At 41.0% G+C, this 12481-nt stretch overlaps 1 protein-coding gene across 1 annotated transcript in view; it reads left to right on the forward strand.

Annotated features, from left to right (window-relative positions):
- The first annotated feature begins 6260 nt into the window (after positions 1 to 6260).
- The window catches only part of st3gal5 (ST3 beta-galactoside alpha-2,3-sialyltransferase 5), a 41980-nt gene continuing 35759 nt past the window's right edge, over positions 6261 to 12481 (forward strand). Inside the window, exons 1-2 of the mRNA XM_058798088.1 lie at positions 6261 to 6292; positions 8740 to 8878. The gene's annotated coding sequence lies outside the window, so the exon portion shown is untranslated. The remainder of the gene's footprint in view (positions 6293 to 8739; positions 8879 to 12481) is intronic.

Below are 12481 nucleotides of genomic sequence, written 5' to 3' on the forward strand. Positions count from 1 at the left end.
GTAACCTAATGTATGGGAACACTGAGCTCTGACTTCAGTACCTTGGCTAGTTGTGCTCCTGTCAGAGTGGCACACAACTCGAGACGAGGTATGGACTGTTGTTTCTTCTGAGAAACTCTGGAACGGGCAGTCAAGAAAGCTATCTCTATGTCTCCTTGAGGACTGAGTGTTTGGATGTAGGCTGTGTCTAGGAGGTCTCATAACTTAGACGCCCGTGCCCTGGCTTCTTCTTGGGAACAGAAACTCTGGAGGAAGTTGTCCACATAGACGTACTTCTCTATACTTTCTCTGACATCTTCGCCTGGCTGACTATGGTCAATGACATGCTTTTGGAGGGCAAAAGTTTCACAGCAAGGGCTGCATGTTGTCCCAAACGGGAGAACTTGCCACTCGTAAACTTGGGAAGACTGATCTCTGTTGAGGTCCCGCCAGAGGAATCTTAGCAGTGGGCGGTCCTCTGGTAGCAGTCGCACCTGATGGAACATGCCTCGAATATCACTACTCAAGGCAACTTGTTCACGGAATCTCAGGAGGACAGACATCAGAGAAGGACCCAGTGTGGGACCAGGGAGAAGCAACTGGTTGAGATTTTTCCCTCCATGTTGGAATGAACAGTTCCAACAGAAGACAGCTCTGTTCTTGCCGTTATATTGTGTCATATGGTGGGGAATGTACCACGACTCCTAAGTTTGAGGTATCACTTGTGCGTATCCTGCCTCCTTCAACTTGTTCATCTCCACCTGGTAGGCTGCTGCTTGTGCTGGATCTCTGGCTAATCGCCTCTCAATTCCTCTGAGACAAGGCAGAGTGGTATCTGGGGAAGCTCGCAGGAGAGGCATATCTTTCACTCATAATAAGGGTGTGGCATATCTGGCTACTCCGTCGACTGTAACTCTAGTAGTCTTGGATTCGAGCAGTGAAAGGGCATCTTGATCTTGCTTTGAGCATGTAATGAGCTTCTCACTGCAGTACGGGAGCACGTCTAGTTGCCACAATTTCTCAACTTGTCTGTACAGGTCGGTATACGAGCTTAAAGTAGCTGTAAATAGACACTGCTGGCTGGGAAGGCAATGCTTGATCTCTTGAGTGGGACCTTGCAGGGTCCAACCGAGTCTGGTCTTGATGGCAGTAGGACCGTTAGGCAGGCCTAGACGAACAGGCTCTACTGGGGTAATGAGGTGAGGGTAATCTGACCCTATAAGGAGGAGTGGTTGGACGGATTCAACAGGTGGCAACTGTAGACCTTGCAGATGGCTATACTTGCGTTGTAACTCATCTACTGGATACATATGCTCAGCTAATCCCAGTGTCTCTGCTGTAAAGGCGTGACGAATCCTGAATGAAGACTTGGGTTGGGATGCTGGTGACACTGTGAAGGTTACGGAAGCACCATGCAGGATGTGAAGGTCTTGTCTGACTGTACGTAGAACAAGTTCTTCGGGTCAACCAGTCAATCCGAGCTGCTGGGCCACTGAATGAAGGAGGATGGTGCGTTCTGATGCGTCGTCCGAGAGGGCGTACGTCTCTAAGCACTGACTGCCATTTCTCAGGAGTACTTTGCAGATCTTTAGTAAGACACGCCGACTGTCAGTGGGCCGATCTAGATACAGTGTCTCTGTGGTCGTGTTCACCAAACAACTCTCTGAAGGTCCGACCTTAGGTCAAGTAAGTCACCTTTATTTATATAGCGCTTTTAACAATACAGATTGTGTCAAAGCACTTAACAGTATCAAATTGGAGGATAGAGTGTCAGTAATGTATAATGATAAGATTATACGCTCAATTTTCTAAATTTTCAGTTAAAGGCATTTCATTATTGAATTCAGAGATGTCATTGTCTAGCTCAGTTTAGTTTAAATAGTATCTGTGCAATCAAATCGGCGATAATCGCTAGAAATTAAGCGTCCCCAACTGAGCAAGCCAGAGGCGTCAGTGGCAAGGAACCAAAACTCCCTCTGTGACAGAATGGAGAAACAAACCTTGGGAGAAACCAGGCTCAGTCGCGGGGCCAGTTCTCCTCTGGCCAGACGAAACCCGCAGTTCAATTCCAACCACAGCCAATATTAGGTGTCTCGGGCGTCTTCACAATGGATCGATCGTTAACGTCGTGGAGGATGTACAAGTGGCGGCGATCTCTTGTGTGATTGTATCCAATGCACTTTCTGATCTCTATTAAAACTCTGGAAATTGGAACACTCATTCAAGTAGTGGTCTTGAGCATCACAATATGGACAGAACATCTTCCTTCTCTGGGCTTAGGGTCGGGCGCTTTACCTGGTATGTCACTGCTGTCTTTCTCTGTACCGAGGAAGATACTCGTGGCCTTCGTTGGCTGTCTCGTGTCTCTCTGTTGTCTCCTCTTGGGGCTTCAGGGCTTCATCCAACTTCAGGTGATCGACAAGAATCTGGTACTTAAATCTCTCTGTAGCATCTGCTGGCAGAATGTTCTCCAAAGCGATGCGCAGACGGGAGAACTCTCTTGGATCTGGCTTCACAAAGTTCGGGATGGTGGAACCTGGTCCCCTATATGTACTCTCTTGACTGGGAGGAACACATAACTGGGTCGAGCTGTAGCCACTTCTACGATCATCCACTCTGTCATAAGATCTATGCGGGAAGGACTGATGCTGTGAAGGTGGGGCATGAGATGGCGGTGATATCATCTCCAGCTGCCAAAGCCTCTGTTCTAAATCATGCAGGCGATCTTGTCTGAATGACTCTGCTGCACTTTCAGTCGGTCTCTGGGGTAGCTTGGATCTAGGCAGAGGGATGGGCCTGGCATCTGTAGTGGTAGGTGGAGTATTTACACTGGGTTGAGGAACAGGAGAAGATGTAATCTGTGGATGATGACTGGACGGATCACTCACTGTAAGTAGGCTCAACTGAGTTTACAGGGCCTCATTCTTCTCCTTCAGTCTCATTATCTGCTCACAGGAATGACGTCGCAGTTCCTCAGTCTCTTTATGCAACTGCTGGAACTCTGCTAGAACTTCTGACGACAGCTCAGGAAAGGGTGAAGTATGTGCTCGCTGTTGTTCATACTTTCTACTGGGACTTCACTCTATCAGCGGCTGCCTTGGCTGCATTGTTCCATACTCGGGGGAGGTGTTGGTGAGCTTGGGTGCAGTCACTCCTTGCAATTCTGAATAATCACTCATCTCTGAGGAAGTATCTACTCTCTGTCTTGACTGTAACTTGTTTTAAATTTGACAGCCATTTTTAATTTAGTCTTTTTCTGCGTTCACGCCATATCGTAACCTGCTGTGAGGGGGGTGGTGCAAGGTGCAGAGGACTCGCTGCAGAGTCTCGGTCGGGTTGCAGCCAACACTTCTGCCAGAGAGGCCATCCGGGTCAGGGACAGCTTCATGGCTCACTTTTCAGCCGATGGAGCAGTCCCGTGGTAACCGACTGAATAGTTTTTGTTTATTATATCCTGTGCTGTTTATGTCCTTTATGTTTAGCTCTTGAAAATACTCCCATCCTTTTGTCTTTTCTTTTGATTTACACCCTTTATATATTGTAAATAATCACATCTTTTCAACCTCTAAATAAATTAAATATAAATATTGCTATCTTTTTTCATCCTTAACTCTTGTAAATCTTCCATCATTTTTCAATCATTTTTTGTTCCAAGTTTAGATTGTTATAGTTTTCTTGTTTTCAAATGATAAATGGAGCCAACCTCCAAAAGGAATCCCTGTCTCGTTGCTGCATTCTCATTACACTATACCACAACACTGGTCCAATCACAAATAACTATTTTTACTATACTATTGTGAGTGTATTTGCAATAGGATATAATTAGAATGAATGTACAAATGTTTGCCATAAGTATTCTAGTCTTTATTTTTATGTAACAAATATAAATTATGATTTATGTTGTGCATAAAGTAACACACCAAAACCTTTGGTCATTGTATAGAACATTTATTTATACAAATCAAAAATATAAAAACTATATATAAAGAAAATTTACAACTATTTATATGCAGGAATAAACCTCCCAGTTTTCATCCAAAATATCTTAAATTGTGTTCCGAAGACGAACTAAGTTTTTACGGGTTTGGAAAGACATGTGGGTAAGTGATTAACCTTAAAACAGGCAAGAGTGGAAAATGATCAGCCAAAAATCATTTCATGTCAGTTTTTATATCATCTGGACTTAAGTAAAACATAATCAAAAGAATTTTTGTAATATTTGATATATTTTGGATTTTATGAGTTGTATCTCATCAATAATTCTATGATTTATTTAATGCAAACAAATATGGATTATTCAAAATATGCTGCATGTATGACATGTCTAAGTGTCCTAATATTGAGGCATAGACATTTTTTGTATTTATGTCTCATCTTTATCCTCAGGGATGGGCAATTCCAACCCTTGAGGTCCACTGTCCTGCACAGTCTAGCGCCATCCCTAAACAATAATATAATGTAATTTATGTGACAAAATATAATTTTTTATTTAATCCTGAAAACTTTTTTCAGATATTTTGTCCAGTCCATAGTTATGATTATCACAATGTCATTGTGATTTCGAAAGAATATGTAGATGTCACTTCCGAAAGTTTGTTGCAACTTAGTACGCCACATTGGTCCTCTTATCAGCATGAAAAATGAAACTTTTATTGAAATTCTGAATGGAGGCTATACAGCAAAGAAAGAACGCAAAGTGTGCTTCTTTAAAAAGCTGTCACTCATTTCAGTTTATCGCAATCTCTAATTCCGCTATAATCAATGAATCTGTCAACACAGCACAATTAATCTCTCATTTACATCACCTACACTTTGTTCATTATAATCAGAGGATTCGCGTCGCGAGCTTTCAGGACTGGACTGAACAAGAACACTTGCGTTCTGAGCGGTGAGTGGATTCTGACCTATGATTCTGACTCACTAAAGCTCCTCTGATTGGCCATTGCGTTATAGAAATCAACAGATATGTCTCTGATTTGCTACAATGTACAACGCTCCAAAAACAGAGAGCAAACACAAATACACATTTGATTCTGACCTGAGGCGGCTGCCGGTTACTTTCGTTTGGTTGTTTATGTTATTTAATTGCTTCTTTCCTGAGTCTTGAACTTGGTTACATAAGTTTTCCTTAAATCATCCTGGCGACCCATTTTTTAAGTCTCGCGACCCACCCGAGGGTTAACATTTGCATATTTTTTAAACTCAAAATAAATAGAAATGGGACTGTGTACAGGGGGCCTAGAGGCCAGGAAGGCCTATATGGCTCTTCCCTAAGGGGAAGAATTAGGGGGATCTGCTCTCCTTGATGTGATTTATACCCCACTTCTCTGAGATAATTTTTTATCAAGGGGCTCCCCTTGTATTGTATGTGATTTCTGTGACTTCTGTGTATTTTCTACACCCCTCCCACCCCCCATAACCACCAATGGGGAACGCCAACCAGTATGTATCTTATGTTACACATTGCCTGTTTTAGGGTGAATGACAAAATTTTCATTTTGGGGTGGAGTAACCCTTTAACTCGGTATTGCTCTATTCCAGTGCTGGAGGGTCTGCTGGTCTGCAGCTGGACACGTCTGTTTCCGGACAGTAGTAATGTCCGGTTCGCAAACAAATCGTTCTATTTAACCGGATCTTCTTAGTGAACCAGTCGAACTGAATCGTTTGAAACGGTTCGCGTCTCCAATATGCACGAATCCACACATTACTTAGTTATTCGGTTCTTAAACGTGCCTGACACTCCCTCTGAGTCGAAATAAACAAATATCCCGAGTTATTCAGTTACTACAGTGCATTGACTGAACTGCTGTGAAAAGAGAACTGATGATGAGCTCGAGTAGAGCAGCTGATAGACTGAGCGTGAGTGCAGCGAACGTACACACCCACTGCTAGAGCGGTTCTCGTTCTCGAGTCAAGAACTGGTTGCAACGGTTTTCAGATCACTGGTACACTCAACCGAGAACTATTTATGAAGGTATTTTTGGTGCAAAACAACTGAGTGTCCGTGACAGCAGAATTTGTAGTTGTAGAGAATAGGGGTGTCGCGATATACCGGTATTGACGATAACCGTGATATTCAAAGCAACAATTATGGATATCGTGTTAATTTAGTGTGTGACGATATACCGGTATTGGCGATAACCGCATTATTTAAAATGAACAGGATTGATAACACCACATATAAATACTCCAGTGCCAGTACCTGGTTGACCTCCAGGTGGCAGTATTGCACCTTAACCCTGACACCTGTCAAACACGAAGAAGACGCAGCTCACCAGGTTCAGCTACTCCAAGAAGAGCCGTGTTCATCAGAGTAAGTTGCGATTATTTTACTAGTCATTAGAATGGGAAATGTTACATTAACTTGTTAACAGAGGTTTTCTGTGTTCATATATTTAAGTAAAGGGTGATTAATTTAATAAGTTCTGTGTTTTCTTTACTCGTCTTATTTTTGTATTTGCAATCAATAAGGCCTGTGCGTAGTAACACTTCATTTCTTTGTTCAAATCTGTTAACAGTTACACGATTAAAGCTGATCTTGACAAACTGACCGACTACATTGCTATATTAAACTCTGTAAAATGTTCAGCTGGTTGCAGTTCTATGCACTTAATGCCTCATCTGCAGCCGTTCTAGATGCACATTAAAACTGAATTAGCAGCGCTCTTACTGCGTGACTTCAGTAGCGCCGGCGCAACTATAGGTTAAAGTATCAGTTTAGATGTTAATATGGCAACACTTTACAATAAGGTTCATTAGTTAACATTAGTTCATTACATTAGTTAACATGAAATGAGAATGAACAATACTTCCACAGCATTTATTAATCTTAGTTAATGTTAATTTCAGCATTTACTAATGCATTATTAAAACAGTTGTGTTTGTAAACTTTAATGCACTGTGAACTAACATGAACAATGAACGACTGTATTTTTATTAACATTAACAAAGAATAATAAATTGTGTAATAAATATATTGTTAGTTAATACATTAATGTTATCAAATGACATCTTATTGTAATGTGTTACCATTAATATTTATTCATCATACTGTTGAAATTGACAGTATTTTTTCTCTTGTTATTTCATAGGAGCTCCAAAGAAGACAGAGAAAGCTAGAGTCTTGTGACCTGCGTTTATCAGTATCCTTATGTTCGTTGGGTGAAAAAGAAAAACTCAAACAAAGTAAAAAATAATTTGACTGATATCTTTCCCCCCCAAGGTTTCTATAGATACCGTGATATATCGATATTATGAATTCTTATGGCCACAATAACCGTGATATGAAAAATCTAATATCGTGACAGCCCTAGTAGAGAATAGCCACACATGCGTATCAGTAAATTTGAAGTCACAGACAAAAGTTGCAAACTTGTAGATTTTATTCTCTCTCCCACAAACACAACACAATAGTTACACCTTCTCAAATCTTCTTTGCAGGTGCACAAATCCTATTCTATGAATCACAAATTAAGAAACGTATATGCTCACATGTTTTGCTACTATTGCTGCAGTGAATATGGTGCAAAACACACTCACACACCTGCATCAAAAGTCACAGACAAATTTTGTACATCCACAAATCAGTATGTGAATACTTGCAGTGAGATTTGCACATTTGTAGAATGTTTTTGTAAGGTCTGTTTTGGGTTTTGTCATGTTCATGTATTCATGTCTTTTATTTTGTAGTTTGTTTCATGCTGTTTGTGTCATGCTTCTGTAGGATCTCTGTTGTTTGAGCAGGCCACCACGTGAGATATTGAACATATTCCTGGAGAACTAAAGTAAAACTCGTCATGAGGTCCAAGTTAATCATCTACTAACACTGACGTCAATATTCTGAATGGTTTCCTGTCAACGCCTTATTCTCTCTACTGAGAATGGTGATAATGATTAACTCAATCAACAAAAGACAAAGATCTTTGTATCAGGAACTGAAAGGATCTGTTTTGCAACCCGAGAAATTCTCGTGATCGTGATGTATGGATCATAAATTGCTGTATTTATCCAACAGCAATCAGTGATTAAATTAACTGACTGCCCTCAGGCCTGCAAACACAGGATCTGTACATGACTCCTGCATGTTCTGCTCAGTCTTCAACAACGATCAGAACGAGTTTCAAATAAACGATTTCAAAAGGACAATCATTTAAAATCATTTAAAGTATTGGAGCAATATGCTTACTAATAATTATGTTCTATGCCCTTTTATGCATTGTGTTTTATTGTAATCTTTGCCTTTATAACTTTTCCCCTTTTAAGCAGATAACCATTGTTTAGTGTCGTATTAAAGCTTGTGTTATTAGCAATAATTCGGTGTGAATTGTATGTTGATTTTCAGCATCATATGAATGATGATAATACTTTTATAAGAAGTTATTAAAACTCCAGAGATGTTCCCCACATGGGGGATCACAGATTAAAATAACTTTTGTGTCCAAAGAGAAACGGTACAGGGTGGGGCTCCGCCCTGCAGGGACAATTTGATTGGATCAATCGCCGTGGGATGGACAAAAATTCAGCCTGCTTAAAACTACGGACACACAGTGCTCTGCGCTCGCTGCTTGCTCTCTCTCTCTCTCTCAAACTTTGGCTTCTTAGTCTCATTGATTGCGCTCCAAAGCACTCACAGCCTTAAACATCAGGCTGATCATCCAAGAACTCAAACACTCCATCAAACTTCTGACTGAAGAAACTTTTAGAAACCTAAAGCCGTGTAAAGAAACTCTAAAGAACTTCAAGTGCGTCCTCTCTCTCAAGGAACCGGGCAACAGCCAATTACCAGATGGATTTCCCAGAGTGACGTCACGCAACAACCGCATCAGCAGCCAATCAGCTGCTTCTGGGTTCCTTCAAGCAGCCATCCAGGGAACGAGCCAGCTGTCAACTCAACTTGAATGCAAGTAAACAAACAAATCTCCATTTTGCTGGAAACTGAATGCAGCCAAATCCCTGCTTCACGAGTTCGTGTGCCCATATAATCTTAGCTTTAGTGGTAAACGGATTTGGCTTGATGTCTGCAATGGAGGGCTCAGAGAGGCTACTCTACTCAAGCTCCGAAAGCCCCCCTATAGACAGAAGGATAAATGAAATAAATATGCATAAAGGAGGAGATAGGGAGGTGGAGGGATGCCGAAAGAACTAAAAACGGAAATGGTAAGAGGCTGTTTTTATACTCGGATATTAACTGGAAGATTAGATGGGCGTACTCCTCCAGAAATTACGTTGATAACTTCACTTGTGATCTTCCTCAGGTGAATTTACGAACTTGCAAAGAGTGCTAGACTTAAAGGGATGGTTTACTGCTTTTTTTCTTTGCTTGATTGTGTTTATGGGGTGCAATATAACATGTCTTCGTGTTTTGTTTGTTAAAAAACGCCTTATTTTTCATATATTTCACCTTTATTGTAAGCCGCTTTCTCCTCTGTCATTTGAACGACCGGTTGACTTCCTGATTCTATGAAACCACGCCCTCAGAAACAGGCGATGGGCTCAGATTGGTTAGTTGGGCCGGTGTGTTGTGATTGGCTAAACTGCGTACTGCACTGTAACACAGTTCGTAGATCGGGAAGAAGGAGGCGGGAACCGGCGAACATTTAAACAAAGTTTTAATAAAATAAACAAACATAAAAGTAAAGCGGCAGCCCCTCACGGACGACTGCCACACATAAAATACAAATAAAAGTCCAGGCCTGGTCCTCTCTCGTCTTCCACTGTCGTCACTCCTTCTTTTATCCTTCCGGAGCTCCTCCGTGGGACTCGAGACCGGTGAGTGGCGCAGGTGTCGCTCATTATCATTCACTCCACCGGCCTCGCTCCGTTCCCACGGCTCTCGGCCCCGCCCCACTCGCCACATGCACATTGTCCGGAAACTTCACGCCCATTACCTTCACGGCGACAGCTGCACGTGCTCCGGTCAAATGTAAATAATGGTGTCAATATTGCCGTATCAGTTTGAGCCAGAATCAGACCCAGAAAGCGGTAATGAAGAGAGTCAAGCAGAACTTCTGAAAGCACGGCTCTTACAAACGTTTCTGAATGGAAGTTTGCTGTTGTGATTACATATAATTTTTTGAAGTTTGTACACGTTTGTCTTATACACACAAAATAGCATCGAACTAACTGGCCACTATAACCAAACAGCTTTGGCTTGTGTTTACAGTCTTGATCAAATCGAAAAATTACGTCATAAAGTATACATGGAAAATACATTTACAAAATTAGTACATAACTACAAATTCGGGTCCAAAATGTTTGTACGCGTTTGTCATAGACACATGAAATAGCATTTAACTAACTGGCTGCTAAAGCCAGCGTTGGCATTTGTTTACGTCCTTGATAAAACTAAAACATTAGGTCTGAATTTATACATGCAAATACATTTAAAATTATTAAATCTTACTTACAGGTTGTAGCCCAACAACTGCTGTCTCTGGTTTTAAAGTTGGAACCGCTCCATGTTTTAGTAATAGTTTCTGTGTGAATCCGGCATTGAACTCTGAACTCTCTTGATTCTGGAAGCTGTCTTCCGTAAAATGCGCAGCACAGAGAGCTAAATTAGGATTGTAATTGTCAGGAACATAATCAAACATAAATTTTAACCATTGTTGACGAACTACAAAACACTGAACAGTTATGAAATATCAAAAGCACTGTGCTCATGTTTATTTTTTCTGAGCTCGTCTTTCTCTGACTCAGTGCTAGCCAGCCAAAGCGCGGCGCGTCAAAGGGTTAAAATCGATCACGTTTTGGGGGTGGAGGGGACATATCCATACTACCATAAGATCTCAGGAATTTTGCGCATTTGTATTTAAATAACTCAGTTTTTTTTACAAAAAGACTGTTCTACAGTTGCTTTCTTTAAAAAAATATTCAAGTAAATGGTTAATTTCTGTTTTAACATGTTCGTTTTTTAGATTCTGGCTATTTCTCTCTCAAGTGCACATATATTAATTTGTATTAAAATTGCTTTATGATCGGTCAACGGGGTGGGATGAGTAGAAATAGAAATGTCCTCTTGGTTTAAATCTTTTGATAATAACCAGTAATCGATGCGTGAATAGTTACTAAGATTCTTGGTAGACCAAGTAAATCCTGGATCATCGGGAAATGTTTGCCTCCAAGTATCTACTAGTCCATACCTATTCATTAATGATTTTATCTTTGTAGTTACCGAGGAATTTCTACCAGGGGGCCAGCGATCAATTTGACTATTAAGAGAAATATTAAAATCTCCTCCAATTAAAATGTGTGCACTAGGAAATTTAGTCAACCAGTGTTTGATTCTATGTTCTATCAAATCAAGCAGCCAGGCATTCTGTGCATTGGAGTTGTACCCGTAAATACTGATAATCAAAAATGTTATGTTAATAATAGATATCACGTGAATGAGAAAGTGGGCATTACTATCATCTTCTGAGTGTAAGACATTGCCATTAAAACGATTTAACAAAGTAATAACACCAGCAGAACACTCAGAACAATTGGAAAACCAAATTTCATTCCCCCATTGGGATCTCCAAAACTTGGAGTCTTCAGGTACAGAGTGCGATTCTTGAAAAAAGCAAAAATCAGTTTTAAATTGTTTAACATTAACAAACAAAAAAATTGCTTTATGTTTTAAATTAAGCCGTAATCCCCTGGCGTTTAAAGACAAATCAGATAAAGACATATACAGTCAACTTGACACCCCCCCCCCCCAAAAAAAAGGAACCAAATGTCACTTGTGCAAAGATGTATCCATTGAAGGACTGAACGCAGCACCATATCGTTAGTAAAGGTAAGCAGAGTCAAAAAGAAATCCTGAGCAAAGGAGTCTTTCTAGCTGTAGCCTATGCATGGCATGAAAAAAACCAAATAGACCGCTAATGGTCTAGAATGTAAGTCATTTCATCTCTGTCACCTCTAACATCCCGCTGATCATCCTCAATCTGCTGGAGGCAAAGCTCACGCCCCTGATGAAGTAGGCTGATTTCCCCTCACTACGTGCCTTTTGAACTGTAGGCCAAATCTTGAGGGAGATCTTCAGCAAACCTTAGGCCCTTTTCAATTAGGAACGAGTTGTTCTTCGCTGCAGCCCAGATAGCATCCCGGTGTGTTCTCGACAGAAAGCGAAGTATGATCCCTCTTGGTCTCACGTCCCCTGGCTTCCTCTTTCCCAGACGGTGTACGATGTCAATCACCTCAGTCAGCTTGCTCTGTTCTTGGGGCAAAATGGTCTGGCAGATCTTGATGGTCTCCATTTTAAGATCTTCGACTGACTTTGGTAACCCGTGTAATTTCAAGTTCCACCTTCTTGAGAGTAATTTTCCAGCTGAGCAACCACCTCCTCTTCTTTCTTCAAACATTCTTCAACTTTCCCAATCCGTTTCTTCGCATCCTTTATTTCTTTACATGCAAAATCAATTGTAAGCTTTAAGCCCTCTATTTTCATGGAGTTTTCAGCTACCATCTTTTCGATGGCATCTGATCTCGTGTTGATCAGTTACGAGAGAATATCAAC

This window comes from Onychostoma macrolepis, chromosome 14, assembly GCF_012432095.1.
Source record: "Onychostoma macrolepis isolate SWU-2019 chromosome 14, ASM1243209v1, whole genome shotgun sequence".
Taxonomy (NCBI): Eukaryota; Metazoa; Chordata; class Actinopteri; order Cypriniformes; family Cyprinidae; genus Onychostoma; species Onychostoma macrolepis.